Source organism: Natrix helvetica, assembly GCF_964273705.1.
Source record: "Natrix helvetica genome assembly, chromosome: 3".
Lineage (NCBI taxonomy): Eukaryota > Metazoa > Chordata > Lepidosauria > Squamata > Natricidae > Natrix > Natrix helvetica.
In genome coordinates, this window is record NC_138549.1 from 102,271,772 (window position 1) to 102,295,920 (window position 24,149).

The following is a 24,149-nucleotide window of genomic DNA, read 5'->3' on the forward strand; positions in this document are numbered from 1 at the left end:
AACAGTTCCTAAGTGCCTGAATTACAATCGCATCACTGTGGGAATGCTGTGACAAGGGCAAAGGCTGATGGTAAGTCACACTTTTTTAAGCACTGTTGCAACTTTGAACAGTCCCTAAAAGAATGGTCATTTGTCAAGGACTACCTTTAAAAGCAAACTTGTTTTTTTTAAATCACAAAACAGTTTACAGATATATACAATATTTATGCATTTCTTTAAACAGCTAAGCCAATATAATTCAGACAATATCAAAACAAGAGGAATGCTTGATCAAAACATATTAATTGAAACACATTTTTTTTGCGTGGTTGTACAGTAGAACATGACCATTTGGGCCAATCATTTGAGGATTTCTAAAATGGCAGTCTAGTGGTAATTGAATTTAAGATCATAATAATCTATTGGTAATAGTGAGCACTCAAATGTTGCTTAGGGGACAATGTATATGAAAGAAAAAAGGGGAAGTCAACAAGAGAAAACCTAAACATGTGTGCTGATTGCTCAATATGATTAGCCAAAGAAGACTTAGTGTTTAATAGATCTGATTATGATGTTCATAAACATGGGAGAATGGCTGGAGAATGACAGCCTTGGCTGGAAGGAGGAACAATCACACTAAGAAAGATAAAATTGCCACTCCTTCCTCCTCTCCCAGTTTAAAACAAGGCAGCGCCAAAAATTCAATATATGAGTTCTCTGAAAAAAAGGAGAATGTATTCCAGTGGAAATTACTTTGAGATATGCAGTTAGTTTTTTCTTTTATGAACCTCTGAAATAAGTTGAGAGACATAAAGAGGTCATAGGTACCTACATCAGTCTGGTATCATTCAGTCGTTGATTAGAAATCTAGAAATTGAAGTCTTAGCATATTTGGAGAGTTTCAGGTTTGGGAAAGGCTGATTATTATTCATACGGATTATACTAAAAGAACATGTTTCAGAAGCATTATACATTATTTGCGACTTTTTTTTAGGAAGAGTATCTCAGTTATAAGCAATGGTTGGCTTCTAAAGTTTAGATAAAATAAATGAAGCACTAGATACAGATGCTGCTTATTTTCTTAGTAGCCAGTATATGCAGATATAGTCCAGATGATTTTTCTATTATATTTAATTTAAAATAGTGAGAAACTGAAGGTCAAATGTTCCCCTCCCAGTCCTGATACATTAATGATTACAAGAAAAAAAAATACTGGGCTTTTGTATTACAAAAGGTGAGAATTTCATTAATTAATCATCTTCTACAAATATCATTTTTAATACTTAATCACTAGTACACGCCCTCTGGCAGTGTGCATATATTTTAATTTTCAAAGAATACACTGGGATAAGAGTCAAACTTAGAAACCAAGTCAAGAAGAAAAGGTTCAGATTTATTTTCAGAGCCATTTATAGATCTTGAATCCTTGTATATGATCAGTAAAAAGATATTCTGTGATTTAAACTAAAACTAGAGGATGAGGATGATTTCTTTAGAATGGGTTTAGTTAAACTGTCATGACTGAAATAGACTTGAATATATTATCGAGTTGTGAGCAGGCATTTTCTGTGCAGCAGGAGATCACATTTGTTCAGAAAGCTTCAAGATTCAACCCAGTAAAAGGTAGTAATATATAGTAAAGTATTTACTATAGCAAACCCCAGCCATTTACCTCTCTGTACATTGTTAAACTGCTTTGTAGTGCTTCTGTCCATCCCACTTTAGGAAATTCTGCTTTCTGCGTTCTAGGTTCCCTCAAAACAGGTAATTTTTGGCATCAAGAGTAAAAACCCTATTCCATACCTTCTCACTGACTGTCCTTGGGGATTATGCATTTTAACCTTTTACTACTCAGTTTTTAAATATCCTATTTAATGAAAGTCCTTCATCTCACCTGCCTTCAATGTGTATGCCCTATCGGAGAAAAATGTGAACACATTATGTACTTTTAAACTTCTAGAATAAATAAATAAAGTTCCATACATACATATAAACATAAATTAAGAAATAAATTAAAATAACTTATTTGTTCCTTTCTAACAATGCAGTAATAGTAACAATCATTCTTTCCAAACTCTTAGAATCCAAATAATGAGAAAAGTCCTAGTCTAAAGGTTTTTTGTTGGGCAGATCCACATCATCTTCATCATCATGATCATCCAAACTATCAGAGAACAAAAGGGTGTATGTAAAAGACAGCCAAGAACAAGCAGTGATGCAAATTAAAGACTGGAAGTTACTAAATGTACAGAAAACAAAAAGTGAATATCAAAATGGTGTAAAAAAAAAGAGTCCTGAATTCTGGTAAAGAAAAGCATTATTTGGTCAACTTCTGCAAAAGATCCAGGGGAAAGTGGATAAAGATAAAATCTGGCAATGGCTTATAATTGGAACATTAAAAAAAAAGAAACCAAACTCCACTTTGGCTGTGCGAGAGAAAGCTATTAGAACTAATGCAATCAAGGCCAGAAATGAAAAATTAAATGATTAAAAATGCAGATTGTGCAAAGAAGTAAAAGAAACAGTAGATTATATACTCCGCTCATGCAAGATGGCACAAATTGATTATAATCAATGACATACTGCAGGTGCCAAAACTGATTCATTGGAACATTTGTAAAAAAAATATCATATACAAGTTATGGAAAATTGGTGGGAATATTAAGTTGAAAAAGAAGTTGATGATGAGCAGGTGGGATTTTTAAATGCAGACGGATAAAGTCTTAGCTCATAATACACCAGACATAACTGTGGTTGAACGTACAAACTGTGGATAAATTGATGTGGCAATACCAGAGGATAGTAGAATAGAAGACAAAGAATTGAAGAAGAACATGAAATAACAAGATCTGAAAATTGAAACTGAAAGAGTATGGCATAAACCAGCTACGATGATCCCAGTTGTTATTGGCATACTGGGTGCCATACAAAAAAAATCTTGGGCAGTATTTAGAAGAAGAAAAATTCCATCTGTCAATTGCAAAAGGCCACAATACTTGAATTCACCTATATATTACACCGATGCATTATGACATCCTAGATTTTTGGGAAGAACTTGATACGTATGGAGACCAACACCAGCTAAAGAACTGGCAACTCTGACTTCACATTGTTGTGAACAGATAATAATAATACTTTGTATTTTTGTCATGCAAGTGTATGGAACAACTGTGCAACAACAGGGATTAAGCCTAAAGTAAAAAAAATACGTGATTTAGAATTTGGCCAGGTCCCATCACAACTATGGGCCACTCATCGTTTCTCAAATACAGGAACAGATATCATCCTCCACCAACTCTCAGCCCATCACAAATATATGCCCTGCCTATGTTTTGAAGCTCTGCTTCAAAGCTATTCTGAGCAATCTTAAGCATTTCCAAGTGATTGATCTATCACATTTCATTCCAATCTAACATACCCCCAGCACTATTTGATTACAGTATCTTGTGTGCTCTCCCCACCTCAGCACCAAGTTTCTGCCTGTATGATTATTTCATCCTTCCACTTTCCTCCTGTTCTTCTTTCAGTTGACTCATAGATGGCTCATAAAGGAAATGAAGTCCAATAAAGACTTCTGGCTACCACGTGCTTCCTATTTTTGCAAAATAGCTTTGTTCTATCCTTACATTTTCAGGTGACCACAATTTGCATAGGTTGGTTGAAGCATACTCTTATTTATTTCTCCTTCTGTGTATATTGTATTGCAAAGGCTCCCTCCTCCACAAACCTCTTTTTAAAAGTCTTTTGGCTGCAGTGTGTAGGCATGTTGGAATGCAGGTACAAAATTTCAGTGAATACCAATAGCAATTAGACATATACCATTTTACAGCCCTCTCTAAGCAGCTTAGAGTCAGCATATTGCCCCCAACAATCTGGGTCCTCATTTTATCCACCTCGGAAGGATGGAAGGCTGAAAATGGAATTTATTTGCTTCCGTGAATCTGAATCATCAGTTCCTTAATATTGCAAAATTAATACTTATTCTGTATTGAAATAACAAAAATCATCTAGTATAGATAGTCCTCAATTTACAACCACCATTGAACATTGTTGCTAAGCAAGGTGTGGCTGTGAGTTTTGTCCCATTTTACAGTGTTTTTTGCCACAGTTGTTAAGTTGCAGATATTAAGTGAATTGTATAATTGTTAACTGAATCTGGTTTCCCCCCATTGGCTTGGTTTGTCAATAGCCAACTGAAAAATATATAAATATATGCCACTTGCCAAGCCCCTGAATTTTGACCATGAGACCATGGGGATTTTGCAACATTTGTAAGTGTGAAAAACAGCCATAAATCACTTTTTCAGTGCTGTTATAATTTCAAACAGTCACTAAAGGAATGATTGTAAGTCAAGGACTACCTGTATAGAGAATTGGGGAATTGACCTTGAGAGAAATAGGCAGGAACTGTTATATAAATAAAAAGGGACTGAAACTTTCCTGAAGTCCTGGGAATCAAGATAGTATTTAGAAAAGACTCAGGCAAGGTTCTCTCTGATTCACTGGGATATAACAGGGTGGGAAGAAAAGTACAATCAGGGTAGCTTATCTCAATAAAGTGCTAATGTAGAACATCTGTCTATGATATGATGGACATAATCAATCAAGTACAGTTCTAGTTTTCTTGGGGAGTTGATTTTTTGGTCTGATCCTCCCCAAAAGGCTGACTCTTATTCCCATTACTTATTTATTATAGCATCAAGGTAACAATGGGCAGGGGGAGGAGCGAATGGACCTGTGTTAATGGAGAGAACACAGAACAACTGTGCTGGCAAACACCTGGGAAAGCACAGGAATAGAATGGGGATCAGTCAAAAGTTAGCAAGGGAAAAGACATGGATTGGTGGACCAACCCACAATGGGCCAGACAATGAGCTTTACCTGCCCAAATGCAGAAGGTAAGAAAGAGAGGAACAACCAGTGAAGTTCTATGGTAGCACTAGATTGGTCCATCGGGAGCACCAAGCTAACCCCATTGACAATCCTCTGCCATACAGAGAGGAATTTGTAAAACTGGCTTCAGAAATGGCCAGGAGCTGTGAAGGAGGCAAGCAGCTTAGACCAGTGGCCCTCAACCTTTTGGGCACCAGGCAGCATGCAAAACCACAAGGGGATGGAGTTTCACGTGTTTGCACAGACCGGTTGCTGGCATTTGGAGTGGGGTAGGCTGGCTTAAACTGTAGAGTTTTGCCTAATTCATGAAGAACAACAGAAGAAGTTGGAATGTTATAAATTCATAAACATTTAAGAAAGGAGGCACACAAGGAATTACACTTTTTCATTTAATTTCCTGCAAATAGTCTTTACAGATTTGAATAAACTCGTTTACTAACACATGGTCTTCTATATTCAGGTTTCTGAGGGTTTTTTAAATTCTATTTTTGACTTTAACAATAAGAAATATTAAGAATTGTAGTAAGTTGTTAGTTTAGTACCCTTTGGGTGTTGTTGATTGTATTCCTATATTTTTCCTGTATTTTTAATTACTTTCATTATTGTCAAAATATAACAATACATCTGAAATAATTCAAGTCTGTTCTAAGTTTTTTTTATGCATATGGAAGTAAACAAATCTAAATTGCATTTATTCACCTGAAAAACAGCATTGTGCCAATGTGTCAACATTTGGATGTAAACACCTTATTTAATAAGCTTTTTGCAAATAGAATCACCCTTTCCCCCCCAGAAGATAAAAATGTTCTGAAAATACATTTCTGGGCAGAAATCATAAGTAACAGCATATGAATACATCTATTATGTAAGTCAATTTCTAATGTGTCTCACTTTTCATACCCAGATGCACAGATATGTCATTGCATTTTCAAGAATAAATGCAGGGAGAATTGCCATTCACTCCAGTGCATTTATTTTTCAGGATAAATATTACTGTCTACTTAATTAGCATGAATGCACAAAATATATTATTATGTACTATGCTGCAGAGATTTCTTCAGAGCTAGGTTGGTATAGTGGTTAAGGCACTACAGAAATCAGGGGGCCACGGTTTCTAGTCCTGCCTTGGTTATGAAAGCAACTGCTGACTTTGAGCCAGTCACAGTCCTTTAGCCCGAGGAAGAAAGCAATGACAAACCACTTCCATAAAGGAGAAAACTGCCGAGGCTTGTTCAGTAAATTGCTAGAAATCAAGGCTGACTTCAAGGCACACACAAAAAAGAGGTTTGTTCCTGCAGGGTTGGTCACCAGAACCAGATGGTGTAGAGCAGTGTTTCTCAAACTTGGTGACTTTAAGTCCTGTGGACTTCAACTCCCAGAATCCCCCAGCCAGCACAGCTGGCTGGGGGATTCTGGGAGTTGAAGTCCACAGGACTTAAAGTCACCAAGTTTGAGAAACACTGGTGTAGAGCTTTAGATGTAGATTGGGGTATTGGGGGCTATTAAGTCATTGGCTGTTGTTTCCTTGAGATGCCAAGCCCCTGTCTCCTAACTACTTGATAACCTGGGATAAATCAGCACTTCTACTGAGCAACACACAGCAGCCACCATATTTATATAGAATAGCCCAAACACACTCTGCTAGAGAGAAGCTCCCTGAAGATGGGGGAGTCCAGTCCAAAAGCTCGGAAGACCAAACCTCTGATCCTGGTAACTGGCACATATATTTGCCTTCATTTGCGAGATTTGTTCCTGATTCTCCCAAACAGCTACGAAGCATTGCTGTTGACATAATTTAATGGGCAGTCAAAAATTTAATAGGCAGACAAATATTCTCTTCTATTGTCCCAAGCGTTTCTACTTGTAATACGTTTCTGTTTTTCCAATCTGTTCCCAACCTAGTTAATCTGTTAGCAGCAGCTGGTTATACCACTGCTACTATTGCCCTTTGAAGAATGGGACACTGTGGGATTGGACTGTTAAGAGGAAAGCAGCGGTTTAATGCGTAGGCAGAAGAAATAGTTTTTTGCAGATACCTGGAAAGTGACTGCTGTTTCCCCCCCGAAATACATTGTCCTAGAGACACCTTTAATTTATTCATTTGTCAGATTGATATCCTGTTTTTTTTCCCTTCAGGAACTCATTTTTTTCTAAACAATAGCAACCCTGTGAAGGAGAGGACATAAAAGACAGTGAAAGGCCCAAAGGAAGCTTCCAGGGACGAGAGTGGATTTTAATCTTAGTTTCCTGTGTGCCAGGCCAGTTAGAATTTATCTGGATCAGCGGGTACAATCCATGTGCTATATTTACTATTGCAGATGGGTAATGCAAAGGTATATGGACATGGGCTTGCATTAATATATTTAATAAATAAGTGAGTGTTAAAATAACTTGTCTAATGTTGGCTGATCTGTTTGACTTTTAATATGCATTCTGGACGTGGTTTTTTTTTTTAATGCTCTTACAGAGCGCATTTAAAAGTGCAAAGTTTTTGTGCTGATTTCACATGACTTAGGATGTGTTTATGAATTGTGTGCAGATTTTTGAAGCTACTCAAGTTTCAAGACTATTCATTCTATGTTACTTTGGCACTGATGATAAATAATTCTGCTCTTTTTTTTTCCGTGCTGTGCTAACATCTGTTTTTCAACTTTTGCTGACTCACCTGTTAGTGGATTCGCTTCTTTTCTTGTTCACTGCCTGGCCATATCTACAATTTCTATTTATTCATGCAGTTAATATAGTTGCAGATACTATTTATTAATACTAATAAATAGTATTACTATTATTAACACTAAAGTGTTAATGCTAATATTATTAAATATTACTACTACTTAAACATTTCTATTTATAAATACAAATAATTATTAAAAGGAATTTTGCATTGGAGCACCAATTACAAAATTACTTTTAATAATCCTTGAAAACAGAAAAAAAAGCCACAGCACTGTGTTTCATTTAGTTCACTATTTTTGTTTGTTCTTTTCAGGGAGAGATTGCTTACTCCTGTTAAGCTGTTAAAACATCTAGGTTATTTTTAACTGAAAATATATTTGTTAAATAGATTACCTTTTGTTGTTTGTGTGCCTTTACATTTGCCGATATACTGTGTTGGAGTTTAATTTAACAAACTGAAACATTCACTCTATCGAGAAAGTAAGGGTTTTTTCACCCTGATTCAGTCAATTCTATCCTAGATTTTTAAGATGTTTTGAAACAATTTTTTTAAAATCAACTGCCAATATTATTATTTTGCAATTTGGGCATTGTGTACTAGTGAACATGAACTGTTTTATATACTTTTATATTCTGGCAGTTCTGGAGTGAAAAACAAGGTAGCCTATTGCTTTCAATGTTTGAAATATGGATCTATATTGTCCTGAATTCAACAGAAGATCAAAATATCTTATGCTGATATTTAGTCTACAGGTGTGACTCCTATTTATTTGGGAACAGAGTCAAGATTAATAATGGATTAGTGTCCAGAAAGATAGTGCAAAAGAAGAGGTTTTTCTTGCATCCAAAAACAAATATTTGCAATTAATTTTCAATTCACCCTGTATAAAAGAATTTTGAAAGTAACAATTCTGACATGTTTTTTTCTTCTCTTTTTCGGATATTCTCTTGTCCTTTGATAATTATAGAATATAATGCAACCTGAACAAGTCCTCCCATATCTAAGGAAAGAATAAAAGATATGCTTTTTGTCTTTTTTCTTTCATTCAACTTCCAAAAATTCAAACAATGTAATTATTTTGGTTGGAATACATACTGTATGTTAGAAACCTTGAAGTTCTGGATCACTTACTTCAATTTTAGTTTTTTTTCCGATTTCAGTTTTATCTTTCTAGAATAGAATAGAATAACACAGTTGGAAGGGACCTTAGAGGTCTTCTAGTCCAACCCCCTGCCTAGGCAGGAAACCCTACACCACTTCAGATAAATGGTTATCCAACATCTTCTTAAAAACTTCCAGTGTTGGAGCATTCACAATTTCTGGAGGCAAGTTGTTCCACTGATTAACTGTTCTAACTGTCAGGAAATTTCTCCTCAGTTCTAAGTTGCTTCTCTCCTTGATTAGTTTCCACCCATTGCTTCTTGTTCTACCCTCAGGTGCCTTGGAGAATAGTTTGACTCCCTCTTCTTTGTGGCAACCCCTGAGATATTGGGACACTGCTATCATGTCTCCCCTAGTCCTTCTTTTCATTAAACTAGATATACCCAGTTCCTGCAACTGTTCATCATATGTTCTATCCTCCAGTCCCCTAATCATCTTTGTTGCTCTTCTCTGCACTCTTTCCAGAGTCTCCACATCTTTTCTACATCATGGCGACCAAAACTGAATGCAATATTCCAAGTATGGCCCTACCAAGGCATTGTAAAGTGGTATTGATACTTCATGTGATCTTGATTCTATCCCTCTGTTTATGCAGCCTAGAACTGTGTTGGCTTTTTTGGCAGCTGCTGCACACTGCTGGCTCATATTTAAATGGTTGTCCACTAGGATTCCAAGATCCCTCTCACAGTTACGACTATTGAGCAAGATACCACCTATAGTGTACCTGTGCATTTTGTTTTTCTTGCCTAAATGTAGAACCTTACTTTTTTCACCATTGAATTTCATTTTGTTCAAGTTTATCAAGATCCTCCTGTATCTTAAGCCTGTCTTCTGGAGTGTTGGCTATTCCAGCTTGGTGTCATCTGCAAATTTGATGAGTTCCACATTTATCCCTCATCCAAATCATTGATGAAGATGTTGAAGAGTACTGGGCCTAAAGCAGAGCCTTGGGGTACTCCACTGCATACTGCCCTTCATGTAGATGCAGTTCCATTGAGGACTACACATTGAGTGCAGTTGGTCAGCCTGTTACGAATCCATCTGGTGGTGATGCTGTCTAACCCACATTTTTCTACTTTATGTAGTAGTAGGTTATGGTCTACTTTATCAAATGCCTTACTGAAGTCTAAGTAAATTATATCAACAGCATTCCTCTGGTCCATTAATTTTGTCACTTTGTCAAAGAATGCAATAAGATTAGTCTGGCATGATCTGTTTTTGACAAACCTATTCTCTCAGTTTCTGTTCTACTAGAAGTGCAGCTACCATATATACTTGCAGGTAAGTTGAGAATTTTAGATGCCAAAATATATCCCAGAAATAAAATAAAAACTCAGATTATTTGATGCCTCTATTGTCTGACTAATATGTGATACATTATTAAACCCATTGTTATTGTGGGATTGATTTTCTTGCATTTTTCTTTTGCAAATTTTTCTTTTTCTTTTCCACTGTCAAACAGACAGTGGAAAATAACACTAAAACAGTTGAATAATGGCTCATAACTTTTCTTCAAAGTTAAGTACAACAAATGCTTATATATCAAATATTATTTAGTTCTTATTTGAAATAACTTCTGAATTTACGTGCTTCTATTAATAATGGCTCATAACTTTGCTTCAGAATTAAATACAACAAATGCTTATATATCAAACGTTATTTAGTTCTTATTTGAAATAACTTCTGAATTTACATGCTTCTATTCTTTAGTCAGCGGCGTACTATAAATATAACTTATATGTTATTTATATAACAGCAAGAGTATTTGATTATTCAAGGGTTTTCAAATTAACTTCTATTTTTGAGAATAATAAATTCAAAAACTATTCAAAAGCAATAAACCACTGCAGATGCTTTATATTATGGCCAGGCCATATATTTCTTCCCCACAACAGATGGACTTGAAATACAAGCGTAAGCATTTATTTGTTAACATCTAAGTACAAAGCTGAGTCTAGAAGTACTTCCAGATTGGAAATCTGATGGGGGGGGGGGGGCATACTACCTATCCCAAAGACATTTCAGTCTACCTAATCAAGAATACCTTTGTGTGTGGATTACATTTCAATTTGTTAAATACTATCCATCTTATTACTAAATTCAAGTCATAAAAAGTACTTAGAATAACCCATGAGTCATTAACTACACACCCAGCTCTTGGCTCAAAGAAAACAACCCCATTTACACACTCCACCATATACAGGAATAGGTAATATTCTCAAATCTTTAGTGCTGCTTTTGTACAGGGGCTAATCGTTCTATTCTACAAAACTCTTCCTGACTTCAACTCAACAGCTGCTTTTTGTAAAAGTGCTTTGCAGAGGCACTTAGGATGTGGTTGTACATCACTGTTAGTATAAGACGTGCATGTATATGCATCTGGTTCTGGTGAAGGACAGATTTACCAGGGATCAACAACAGAGCATCTGAAAGGCATTTTCACTTCGTGGAAATCTACTTAAAATCCATTCATGTAAGTTTCCCATTTCAGATGAGAAGACAGTCAATTTATTTACACCTGCCTTTTTCTTAAAACACTCAAAGTTGACTTATAGTGGATAATGTCAGTTTATAATATAACAGTCATGATACAAAAGATGAGAAGGAAGGAGGGAAAAATAAAAATGATTCATTTACCAACTATTTACACAGTTGCCTAATGGCAATGTGGAATCAGGAAGAATCTTGGGGAGAGAAAAATATAATGGGGAATTTTACCAGCAGGTTATAAGAAGCCATTGTAAGCCAATTGCCAAGAAAGGAAGTTAATGGGCAAGTATGCCAATTTTCAAGTAGGTACACAGGGTACCTACTCTCCATAATTTCTAGTTAGAGTGGCCAAGAAACATGATGATGGAGACCAGCCTGCCTGAAAGGTCTAACTATGAAATGGTTATTCCTCTCTCTTTCATTGAAGCAATTTTCAAGGAGAAGCAATCTGGATAGGCTCCATGTAATTTCTGTTTGTAAAAGCCTAATCTTTCCCTGCTTAAGGCATAACATCTACTTTGAATAGAATTAAGGTAATTATTAAGTCCTCGGTAATGTTTGAAGTTCCAGTCTTTTTCATTTTAGGGAATTTCAGTGCTGATTACTCAACTATGAGATCTAAATAATCTATCTAGAATCTTCTATTGCATTTCTATAATGAAACAATTTCAAAGGTTTGACATAAGTAGTACCTTTTGCAATTTTTAATAATAAAAAGAAATATTTTGCACAGTTTTGTTCATAACTAAGACAGCTTGATTACTTTTTAATTTCAGATCCATAGAAGGAATTTTTCTTGTTTATCTATTGGATCTCTCAGACAGAGCTAATATTACTGTTATGCCTTTTAGTTTAAAATTCTTGACTTGTCTGGGAAACTCTTCCAATTTCACTCATTTTAGAGAGAGGACAAGGCAACAGTATTATTAGTGGGAGTAGCACCTTAACTTCACCGGATCTGACATGTGGATATCCAAGCAGCTTGATTTCTATTTAATATCTGTATGATATTTCTGTCTCCACAGAGACAGACTAGAAACTAATTATTTCTCTAAAATATCTATGGATCCTGTCTTATTTCTAAACTTACGACAACTATGGATAAATGTATTCAGAGCACAATAGGGTGTTTGAAGCTGTCTTGCAGTTGTAAAAACAAAACATCTTTATCAGTTACTATCTAATTAATAGGAGTCTTGTGAGAAATGTAGGGAAAGTATATGCAAGTATATGGTTACATCAAGCACAGTACTGACCACAATGTATAGATGTGTGTAGTTCCCAAAGATTTTGGAACCGAAAATAGCTAAATGGCTATTAATCCTAAACTGAACCAGGCATTGAACTACTGGAACAGAAATAAGAGCTAAAACATTAAGCTACCGTTCTTCCTTAAATTATTCGGTAACTTTCACTAAGGTCTGTATACTCAAAGCTATAGTTTTTCCAGCAGTAATGTATGGCTATGAGAGTTGGACCATGAGGAAGGCTGAGTGCCAAAGAATTGATGCTTTGGAATTGTGGTGTTGGAGAAGACTTTTGAGAGTCCCTTGGACTACAAGGAGGTCAAATGAGTCAATTCTAAAGGAAATCAACCTTGACTGTCCTTTGGAAAGACAGATACTGAAGCTGGAGCTCAAATATTCTGTCCACCAAATGAGAAGAGAGGACTCATTGAAAAAGACCTGATGCTGGGAAAGATTGAAGGGAAAAGGAGAAGGGGAGAGCAGAGCTTAAGATGGTTGGATTAGTGTCATTGACCCAATGAACATGAATTTGGGCAAAATCTGGGAGACAGTGGAGGACAGAAGGGCTGGGCATGATATGGCCACAGGATTGCAAAGAGGCAGACATAACTTGGCAACTGAACAACAACAAATATTTAAGCTACTTCTGAAATGGGCAGAGTGGGAACCTCCAAATGTCTGATTCTCATTAATCAAGCAATTAGAATAGAGCTGGAAGGGTTCCTGGAGATTTTCTAGTCCAACCCTCTGCTCAAGCAGAAAACCCCACGCTTAGGAAAATAAGTTGACCCCCTCTTCTTTGTGGCAGCAACCTCAAATACTGGAATACTGCTATCATGTCAACCCCCCCCCCCCACACACTAATCCTTCTTCTCTCTAGACTGGCCATACCCAATTCCTGCAACCATTCTTCATATGTTTTTGTCTCCAGATGTTCAATCATCCGAGTTGATCTTCTTTGCACTTTTTCCAAAGTCTCAGCAATTTTTTTGTAATGTGGTGACCAAAACTGGATGCAGTATTCCAGGTGTGGCCTTACTAAGGCTTTATAAAGTGGTACTAATACTTCACATGATTTTGATTCTATGCCTCTGTTTAACAAAGAATTGTACTAGCTTTTTTGGCTGCAGCAGCACACTGCTGGCTCATGTTTAAGTGATCGTCCACTAGGATTCCAATATCCCTCTCAGAGTTACTGTTTTTAAGCCAGGTTTCACCTACTCTGTAGTTGTGCCTTTGGTTTTTCCTGCTTAGATGTAAGAACTTGCTTTCTCCACATTAAATTTCATGTTGTTGAATAGGATCCATTCAAATTTGTCAATATCTTTTTGGATCCTGAGCTTGTCTTTTGGGGTGTTGTTGGCTATTCCTGCCAATCTGCAAATTTGATGAGTTCCCTTTCTCTTCCTTCATCTAAGTCATTTATGAAGATATTGAAAAGTACTGGCCCTAAGATGGAACCCTATGGTACTCTATGGCTTACCTCCCTCCATGTAGATGCAGTACCATTAAGGACTACTTGTTGAATATGGTTTGTCAGCCAGTTACAAATCCATTTAGTGATGATGCTGTTTACTGGTTTCCCACATTGTTCCAGTTTACCAAGAAGTAGGTTGTGGTCTACTGTGTTGAATGCCTTGCTGAAGTCTAAGTGTACTATGGCCACAGCATTTTGCTGGTCTAATAATTTAGTCACTTTGGGAAAGAATGAAATAAGATTGGTTTGGCATGATCTGTTTTTAACAAACTTGTGCTGGCTACTAGTTATAACTTTATTTCTTTCTAGATGTTCACAGGTCTGTTTTTTAATTATTATTTTTCCAGTATTTTCCCAGGTATTGATGTTAGGCTGTTTAGTCTGTAGCTTCCTGGGTCTGTTTTTGCCCCTTTTTTGAAGATGGGAAACAATTCTATGACAAGTTGCAGTATGACTCTACAAATGTATTGCTAATATTGCTTACTTTGATCTAGTGCAATGCATTATACATGAGACTGAATGTCATTTATAAGCTGTAATTTATGTAATATGCTGCTGCTTCCTTACCATGAATATTACAGAATGCTTTGGAGCACAGCAACACTGGCTGCCTATAAGCGTCTATACTTCTTCAGCCTGGAAACAATATACTGCAGAAAGAATATATTTATAATGAAATTGGGCTATAAAGCTCTTTAGAAAAATCATAAAAGTCTTTATTTGGCTAGCTTTCAATCTTTTGTGTTAATTTAATGAAACCCAATATATTTTTTTAGAATGTGTTTTATATTTTTAATTATGTTATTCAATTTGAAGTGTCAATTGCTGATTTATTGTGTTTTGTTGCATTTCAAATAAACCAATTTAGGCATCAGAAAAAACAATCTGACAATAATTCCCATGCTGCATCTGAAATCTCACATTTTATAGATTTAGTGCTTATTTAATTAGTATAATGGAATATGATTCATTTATTAGAGATTTATCTACTATGCTTAATTATATAAAATGTTCTTGTTTTATCTCTCTTTTAAAAATAACAACCTCAAAGATTTTGTTTCTTTGTTGGGGGGAGGCAATTTGGCATAGTACAGAAACATTGTCACTGGAAATAACGGATGCTGGCTGTTTTGTTAATCTATAACAGTGGTGTCAAACTCACAGCCTGGGGGCTGGATCCTGCCCGCGAGGTGCTTAGATCTGGCCCGTGGGGCCGCCCTGGAAACAGCGAAGGACTGTCCCACGGTTCCTCTGCCAGTGAAAATGGAGTTCAGGAAGGCAAAGTGCAGCCCTCCTGAGCTTCGTTTTCACTGGCAGAGGGTTACAGGAGGCAGTCGCAGCTGAAAACGGAGCTTGGGATCCTGTTTTCGCTGATAGAGCACTCGGGCCACCACAGGCGTCCCCGACACCAGTGACATCAAGCTGGTCACACCTATCCTGGCCACGCCCACTCCAACCCTCCAAGGTCAAACACAACCATGATAAAAGCCCTCAATGAAATTGACTTTGACACCCAGATCTATAATATAATCTGCATCAGTGATTGTAATCCCAGAGAATTAACCAGTTTTTTTTAAAAAAAGGCTGCAATAGTTGCAATAGTTTAAGGCACTGTTTCTCAATCTTGGCAACTTGGAAACCTGTGAACTCCATATTGGCTGGGGAATTCTGGGAGTTGAAGTCCCCATATCTTCAAGTTGCCAAAGTCGTGAAACTCTGGTGGAAGGGAATGAAAAGACATTTGTCAAATTATTTGGTTGTCTTTCTTGATTATAGATGACTACCCAACCATTTATTCTACAAAATTAATTGAAAACATAACATTATCCTACTTATCCTACCAGAGATTGATTTGTCATTGTTTATTGCCCAGATTGTATATTCATTCCATTTTCACTTCCATTTTCAATCAATTCCATTTTCAATTAATTCTATTGCATTCTTGAACATCTTTAAGTGTTCAAGCCTAACAGTCCCCAAATAATGAATCTATTTTCAGTTATGAAAACAGTCCACCTGATCATTGTGCATTTAATCCAGCATTCGATCTAAATTGTTATGGATACTATGGCCTTAATGAGAAGATCTTTTGGATTTAGGGAAGAAAGAATCCAGGCTAGAAACCTGCTCTATTTACTACTTCAATATCTTCCTCCAATTCTGAAGAGGTCAGAGTAGCTTAAGCACAAATACGTAAATTATGTACAGTAAAATTGCCAATTATAACTGGGGAAAGCAACTTGATATGATTGTCATGCTTTACTGTAACAGATAAAAATAATAAAAACCACAAGACCATAAAGAGAAAGAATTAAAAAAAACACAATCTTAGCAAAATCATATCTCTGCATAACCAGCAATTTCATATTCTTCCTCTCATTTTTATCCCTGAATGAAAAGTAGTTTTAGCAAAATAACATTGGATATGAAGGGAGAAGTTTATTCTTACGTAGTCTGACCACAGTCCCTGCATACCACATAAGGCGGCAATAAAGCAGCCGTGGGAAGGTTTGCCCACACAAATACAGGTAATGTTCTGACCCAGGTTTCCTTAGAAAGCAAGAAGAAAAGTCTTTGTCCCGCCGAAACCTCTTTTATTTACATGACTGTGAATTCCTTTCATTCACAGTCAGCAAGGCTTACCAAACAGTCTTTCAGAGGAATGTTTATCCACATTATCTCGTTTGGAGCCTGCCAGATAACTGGTTTCCAAACACGGGCAAGACAAACCTTGGCACAGAGTCTCTTATAGTCAGAAACAGAACTTTCCACTCTTGAAATGACTGAATGAATGAATTGCTTCCTGCAAAAGGCCACTCCCAGTTCGCTCTTCCTATGGGAGGGGCTAATCACCTCCAAGGTGTGGCTTTACTCCTAAATTGACCCTGCTTTCTTAGTTGTTCTTGTCTTCTGGCAGCTCTGTGCATGCGCACACTGGGAACAGGCTCCAGCTGTTCTTCTGCCTCACTGCTGTATAACGTCCTCTCTCCCTCTGACGCAGAGCCCTCGTCTGAGCTTTCCTCAACCCCCAAGACTGGCCCATGTTCTTCCCAACCTCCTCACTGTCCAACTCTACTGTCAGCTCTGCTGGCCACTGGTGGGCCACAACAGGTAGTCCTTGCTTAACAAATGCAACTGGGATCAGCAATTTTGTCACTAAGTGATGCATTCACTATGAAAACAACAGACGACCACAATAGATTTACAATACCACACTTGATTGTTGAGCAAGTCATTATGCCACATTAAGCAAGATTTCACATGACTGCAATTTGTGATTTTACCATTTCTCCATTGAACTTAGCTTGTTGGAAGCTGTCTGTGAAATGTGCAAAGGGCAATCCTGACCATGGGACCCTGAAACAATTGTAAACATCTGCTGGTTGCAAAGTGTCCAAATGTGATCAGAGGGATGATTGTAAATGTAAGGACTGGTCATAAATTTATTTTTTTTCAGCACCATTGTAATGTCAAATGGTCACTAAACAGGGCAGTCATTAAGCAAGGTCTATTGTCATGTGAAAATTAAGACACTCTCCACCTATGTGTTGCCTATCTGCTACTAACTCCTAAGTTATTATTATTTTCTTTGATTTAAAACCAAAATGAAACGTAAGGAAAATTACCAAACTGTTCATTATATGGGCAATCAAGGTGCAACATAATATAATCGACTTCTATATAATATTTTTCAGAATATATTAATTGCCTCTGATTATATTAAATCTTTTTACACATGAACAAATTTAATTATATATAGCAGTCAAAATGCCCTTCTCTGAACCTGTGCCATCAATACGGAAAGTATACCAGTAGCTAGGTAAACCTGAAATAGCTGGACTGCAGAGCTCATTAAATGTTAACTATCACAACCTAAAATTCTCTAGTCTAAAGAAAATATTTTTCTTTCTCCATAAGAAAACACAATCAACTAAATGTATTTTAATTATTCAGATACACAATCTGAATACCAGTTCTGAAAATGAAGCTATTGAAAAACTTTAAAAAAATTTTTTAAGGCCACGTACTTTTCCAATAATAATAATGATTTGAAATGTTATTTTTGACATTTTTTCATTGCCAACAGTCCAATTAGTTAATGACTTTATGAGAGAAAATGTCACAAGCTAAATTTTAAACATTTTTCAACCTCACTTCACTCCTTATCATTACTGCCTGAGCTGTGCACAAGGGAAGAAAAACACTCCACGTATAATTAATTTCTGCATCTCCTCAAATCCAAAGCTGGAAGATCATTTACTCTCACTCTAAAGCCCCTAAATCATTTCTGTACATATCTATTACCTTACAATAGGCTAAATAAAGCTTCAGTTGTTGACTAAAACTTCCTTTTATCTTAAGTACAAGTATTCTAAAAAAGACCACCAATCAGAATTCTTACTCCTGAGATAAACAATTTCATTGCTTTATATAATCAGTACCAGGTAACACTAACAACACGTGTCTATGGATTATAACTTCTAAATGTGAAGAATCAGGAATGAAAAAAATAATTTAGACACATGGACAATTTTATCATTAATTTCTAAAGTTTTCAGAATTATACACAGCAAATGAAAATCAATATTTCTTAATAAATGAATCGGTATCTACTTGGTAAAAAATGGACCTTATGCATAGAAAGAGATCATTTACATTAACATTTTTGTATAATTTGGGAATCTAATATCTGAAGTTGGTAAGATTAACAATTATAGCAAAACAAGGGATATCAGAAGCATAACTTTTTGGAATAGGGGAATAAAATTTGAATTTAAAAAATCCTATAATATGCTTTTTAATTTATATATATCTATATGTAGTACCATTTGAACAATTATGCTCCTATGGATAGAATTGCCAAAATATAAATTTTGCACGAGTGTGCTATTTACTGTATATAAAAAAGCAGTTGCAAACCACATGATCTCCGTTTAATGGGATTATAATTTAATACTTGTAAGGACTAGTAAGGATGCAAAAGGAAGAGACCAAAGTTAATTTAAAACATGATTTTCAAAACCAGAAAAGTAGGTGTTCAAATCGGAGAGCGAGCACTATGACTCACATTTTTCTTGAGTCATTTTTTCATCCGGTTCTTCAAACAAAATAACATGTAGTTCATCCAATGCAAAATAGTGCTTTCTTTCATGAGAATACATATTGTATAGAGATTAAAATCACAATGGATTCTCCCACTCTATCTTGGCTTCCAAGGACCTGCAGATACAGTTCTGCAGAGCAATTATTGAAACTGTCATTTGTACCTCTACAAGTGTCTGGTTTGGCACAGCAACCAAACAAGACAGACACAGACTTCAACTAGTCAGGACTGCAGAAAAAATAACTGAAACCATCCTGCCTTCCCTTGAGGACCTGTATACTCACAAGCCAGAAAGGAGGCTGTGAAAATATCTACAGACCAGAGGTAGGTTCCTACCAGTTCGGACCGGTTCAGCCAAGTAGGTAATAATTTGGCCATGCACGCGCCTGAACTGGTTTTATCAGTAGTGCCATAGGCACCGCCATCTTGTTTTTTGCTTCTGCACATGCACAGAAGCAATTTGTTTGCATAGTGCGCATCAAGCACTTTGCCCGTAAAGTGCGTCCCTGAGTGAACCAGCAGTAAAAAAATCCTGAACCCACCCCTGCTATAGACCCCTCACATCCAGAACATGAATTGTTTCAACTCCTTCCCTCCAGACAATGCTAAACAACCAGACACAGAGACAGTTCCCTCCCCCATGCTATCACTCTGCTAAACAATTAATTCCCACAGCACTGTCTGATACACTGGGATGTCAAACTACCTAGTAGGGCTGTATTACTATTACTCTTATCCTTTTCATCTTTCCTATTATCTATTTCCTTAGCTTCTTATGACTATAACTTTGCTGTTTGTATCTCATGGTTTATGTTGATTGCTTTAAAAATGTAATTTTTTAAAAGGAAGGTTGTGTTAAAAGTCTGCATTTTAACATCTTTTATAGAGATATATCAAATGTTTATTTACACAAATAAGTGTATATCCATATTTCTTAATATAAAAGTCAAATGCACACGAAATGCATCTTTAATATAAAATATGTCCAAAAACATTATCTGAACTCAGAAGGCATTTCAAACCGTGAACTGATAGGCTAAAAGACACAAATGGATGGATACTAATAAATGAATAAAAGAAGATCAAACAAAGTTGGAAAGAATATACTGAAGTACTGGAGGGTAAAGATGCCAAAATCCATGATAACATAGAAGTCATTCCCCACTTACAAGAACTTCTAGCACTAGACTACTAGCTCAAAACTCCAATCGTTACCAACTTGGAAGGCTGTAGGAACTGATGGAATACCCACTTAAAAGAATAGAGTAGAGTAGAGTAGAGTAGAGTAGAGTAGAGTAGAGTAGAGTAGAGTAGAGTAGAGTAGAACAGAACAGAAGAGTTTATTGACCAAGTGTAATTGGATACACATGGAATTTGCCTCGTGCATAAGCTTAGTGTATATGTAGACAAATAGGTAATATAATCAGTATACATACAAATATACAAACAGTATGTACAGTCAAACAACAAGTGTACATACAAACAATAGGCAATATAAGGTACAAATAAGAGAAGGTAGTAGAAAAGATGAGTAGGATAATAGTAATATAGCCCTACTACAGGGGTAAATATTCTTAGACATAAGACAGTACTGTGATAATTAATGTTTAGCAGAGTGTTGTCTGTGTGTAGTTGTTTTGGCAGACAAAAAAAGCAGCAAAGTTACAAACTATGGCAGCAAATCTGTAGAATAACACAGGGACCAAATGATTAGAGGAGCTCAATCTGCAGAGTAATACGGAGAGAGAGAGAATGACTGAAACTTAACACAGTGTGCAAACTATTGTACAATATTTTTGATTTCACAAGCTTGCAAAATAATGTTTTGGATCATCCAACACAGATTACAGCGCTGCATGGGAAAAAAAAGATGCCAGATGTTTAAACTGGCTTTAGAAAAAGAAAATGAGATTTTATTGCTTATGCATGTGGGGTAATTGAGAAAGCCAAAGAATATGAAAAAGTCAGCATACATTTCCTTGATTATAGAAAGGCCTTCAATGGAGTCAATCATGTCAGTGTACTCAGAAAAATGGGAATCCAAAAACATTTCATTGTCCTCAACTGGCTCTAGATCAGCAAAGGAGTCAGACTAGGCTGTAGATGCTTCCCTTATGTATTTAACCTATAGGATGCATGTATACATGCATGCACACACACTCTCTCTCTCACACACACTCATACAAACATACACACATTAAGAGAAGACACTACCCTGATAGCCAAAATTGCAAAGGATCTGCAAGTTCTAGTAATAAAAGTTAAGTGAACAAATGGGATTAAAATTAAAGAAAACTAAACTGATTACAATAGGTATGGCAACAGCCTTAGAGTGGATAATTAAGGTACTGAAATGGTAGATAGCTTCTAGGAGCAACCATAAAGAATAAAAAAAAGGGTCAAGAAATATTGATGCTTTTGAACTTTGGTGATGAAGAGGATTCCTGAGAATATGAAGATAACAAACAAATGGACCCTCAAGCAAATCCATCAAGAGTCCTCACTTATCCTACTTTGGACACCTTGTAAGAATACTTGGCTGCTAGAGAAAGCTCTAATGCTGAGAAAAGTGGAAGGAAAGAGAAGAAGAGAAGGATCAGCACTATGGTGGATTGATTCAGTTACAGTGGTGATGAATGCATCATTGGATGACCTGATAGAACAGGTTAGGGAAGATCATCACAGAGAAAATCTACAGGGTGATCACTAAAAGTCAACACCAACTAGATGGCACATAATCTATCAAACAAAACCTACATTTTTGCATAGTTTTTAAATTGCTTACTTTTCCATAACACCCAAGGCAATTAACAGCAATATCATTCTATAAAAGACTCTTAGATATTTTCAGATGTGATGTCAAGGAAACTGTCCTGTATATGTTGTTTGCATTCTACTGCATTTGTAGCATTAAACCACACTATAATTATTAAGAAAATTGGTGGAATGTTATCAAAAATACAACAGTTCAGGAAGCTAAGTTATCAGAAACATGTTCTCAGCACACCTTCTTTGAAAAGGGTTATAAAGGAAAAGTAAATGAAAATCTTACCCTGAAAACTATGTTTATGTGGTGCTGTTTTGAAAATACAGTAGGAATCTCAGAAAGAAAAAGCTGATGAGCACACAGAGAATGAGGAATGTAGTGATATTGTAATTTTTTAAAATGATAGTATATGCATTGCAAATTCCTATTAGAAAGTTTAGCCCCGGGCCCAATAGTAAAAATATGTTTTATGAGAATCTGGGATCGCCTGCAATTGTCACCAGCTTGCATTGTTAAACATAATAGGAGGTAAATGAAACAGCAATTATGGATACTTGGAAATACGGAACTCTCATTTGCAAAAGGTTGAAACACAAGATCAACCAAGCATATGCATGGACAGGAGCACATTGTTATATTTAGATCTGGTGGAACGAGAATGCCTGCAACACTCTAAAACATCTAGCAATTTGCCTCTGCCCCTATCTTGAAGGCTGAAGACTTGAACATCTGTTAAAACCAAACAAGGATGCAAGCAATTTAAGGTTAGGTAGGGTACAATTAGGAAGCTATCATTTGCTGCAGATTGACTCAATGTTTGAATGATTGAGAGAAATGCAGGCATTATGCAATTAAAGTCTCTGTTTCATAGCTGTTTTCTAGATCAGCACAATCACTCCATCCTGAGTGGTTTCCAAACTACTGATCACAGAAGGGAGATGACATTTGCAATTGGAATAGCTGTACTATGTCTAGGCCTCTAAAACCCTGAAATGTTTTCCTAAAAGACAGAAGCCCCCAAAGTAATAAATAACTATCTACAAATTAGCTTGACTTTTTAGGACAGATTTAGGTGGGTGCTTCCTAATTAAGGAAAATCCCTGTTTCACATTTGCTGTATCTAGGACTTAGATGAAAAAAGAAGTGATGGATTCCTAAAGCAACCAAACTGCATTATTTTTCTTATAAGTACATCCCAAATGGCAAATGAGATGTAGCATATATATGGAATTACTCGATATTACATTTAGTTCCTCTTATGTCATGAGTTGTTTTTTCTTCCAGGTCAAGATATATTAATTCAATTTAAAAGAAAAAGAAAGCACAGAACAATTACAAGACTTGATATTCCTCTGCAAAAATTAATTGACTTGATCCTAAATATTCATGGAAGCAATTGGCTCCAAGATAACCTTTGCAGATAGTCAAGAGAAAGTAATTTTACTAGTTTCCCTTCAGGCCCCTTCTTCAATGCCACCTAAGAGGAACTCCAATTCTCTAGAGAGGATTTTATTGAGATGCAAAATGCTAATTAACAAAAAGGATTGGAGACTAACCATGGTCAAAATTCTGGATCATGATTGAACTCTTGATCCAACCTAGAGTGTACACTTCTCTAAGATTGGTTTTTTTTTTGTTTAGATTGAAAAAGTATGCAGAACTACTATAAAATCCCATAGATATCATATAATATATAAGTACAAAATGCCATAGATTAAAGTTAGAATGATTATTGATCCAGATACAACAAGGAATAGGAATGAAACATTCATTATAAGGCAAGATGTAAATCTCATTAATAGCAAAGCTGGAAAAAATCATACATAGCTTACATGATGGCCATACATGATGAGTGTCAATGGATAATGCTAAAGTATAAATGGATAATTCATAATTTTAATAAATTGAACAATACTAATTTACAGGGGAGGAAATCACTTTTACTTTCTAAAAATGCTAATGTATAAGTCAAGCAGTTAATTAGTATAATTAATTAATTAAATGAATTAATGGAACAATAGTTTATTAATTGTTTGGGAGATTTTCAGTATGATGGCAAATTCTACAAGTAGTAGCACAAACATTATCTTGATGTATACATAGTGTAATGACTACAAAATGCAATCTTGATTGCAAAGCATACCAGAAGCCTTGGTTGACAGAGTCAAGTTCCTTGGTGATCAGTAACTGAAGTTTTTTTTTAATGTTTACTGTATAAGTAGCCTCTCTTTTTACCTTTATATGAAAATAATTATAACAGTCGAATGGACGTTGTAGCATTAACCCAATTTAAAAATGATTCTGATTGAGCCTATCATGTCCACTAAGTAGCCATAGCATTAACTATACTGAAA

At 36.0% G+C, this 24,149-nt stretch overlaps 1 protein-coding gene across 7 annotated transcripts in view; it reads right to left on the reverse strand.

The window, feature by feature from the left end:
- Positions 1–24,149, reverse strand: part of SGIP1 (SH3GL interacting endocytic adaptor 1) — a 131,163-nt gene that overhangs the window by 15,049 nt on the left and 91,965 nt on the right. The window lies entirely within an intron of this gene.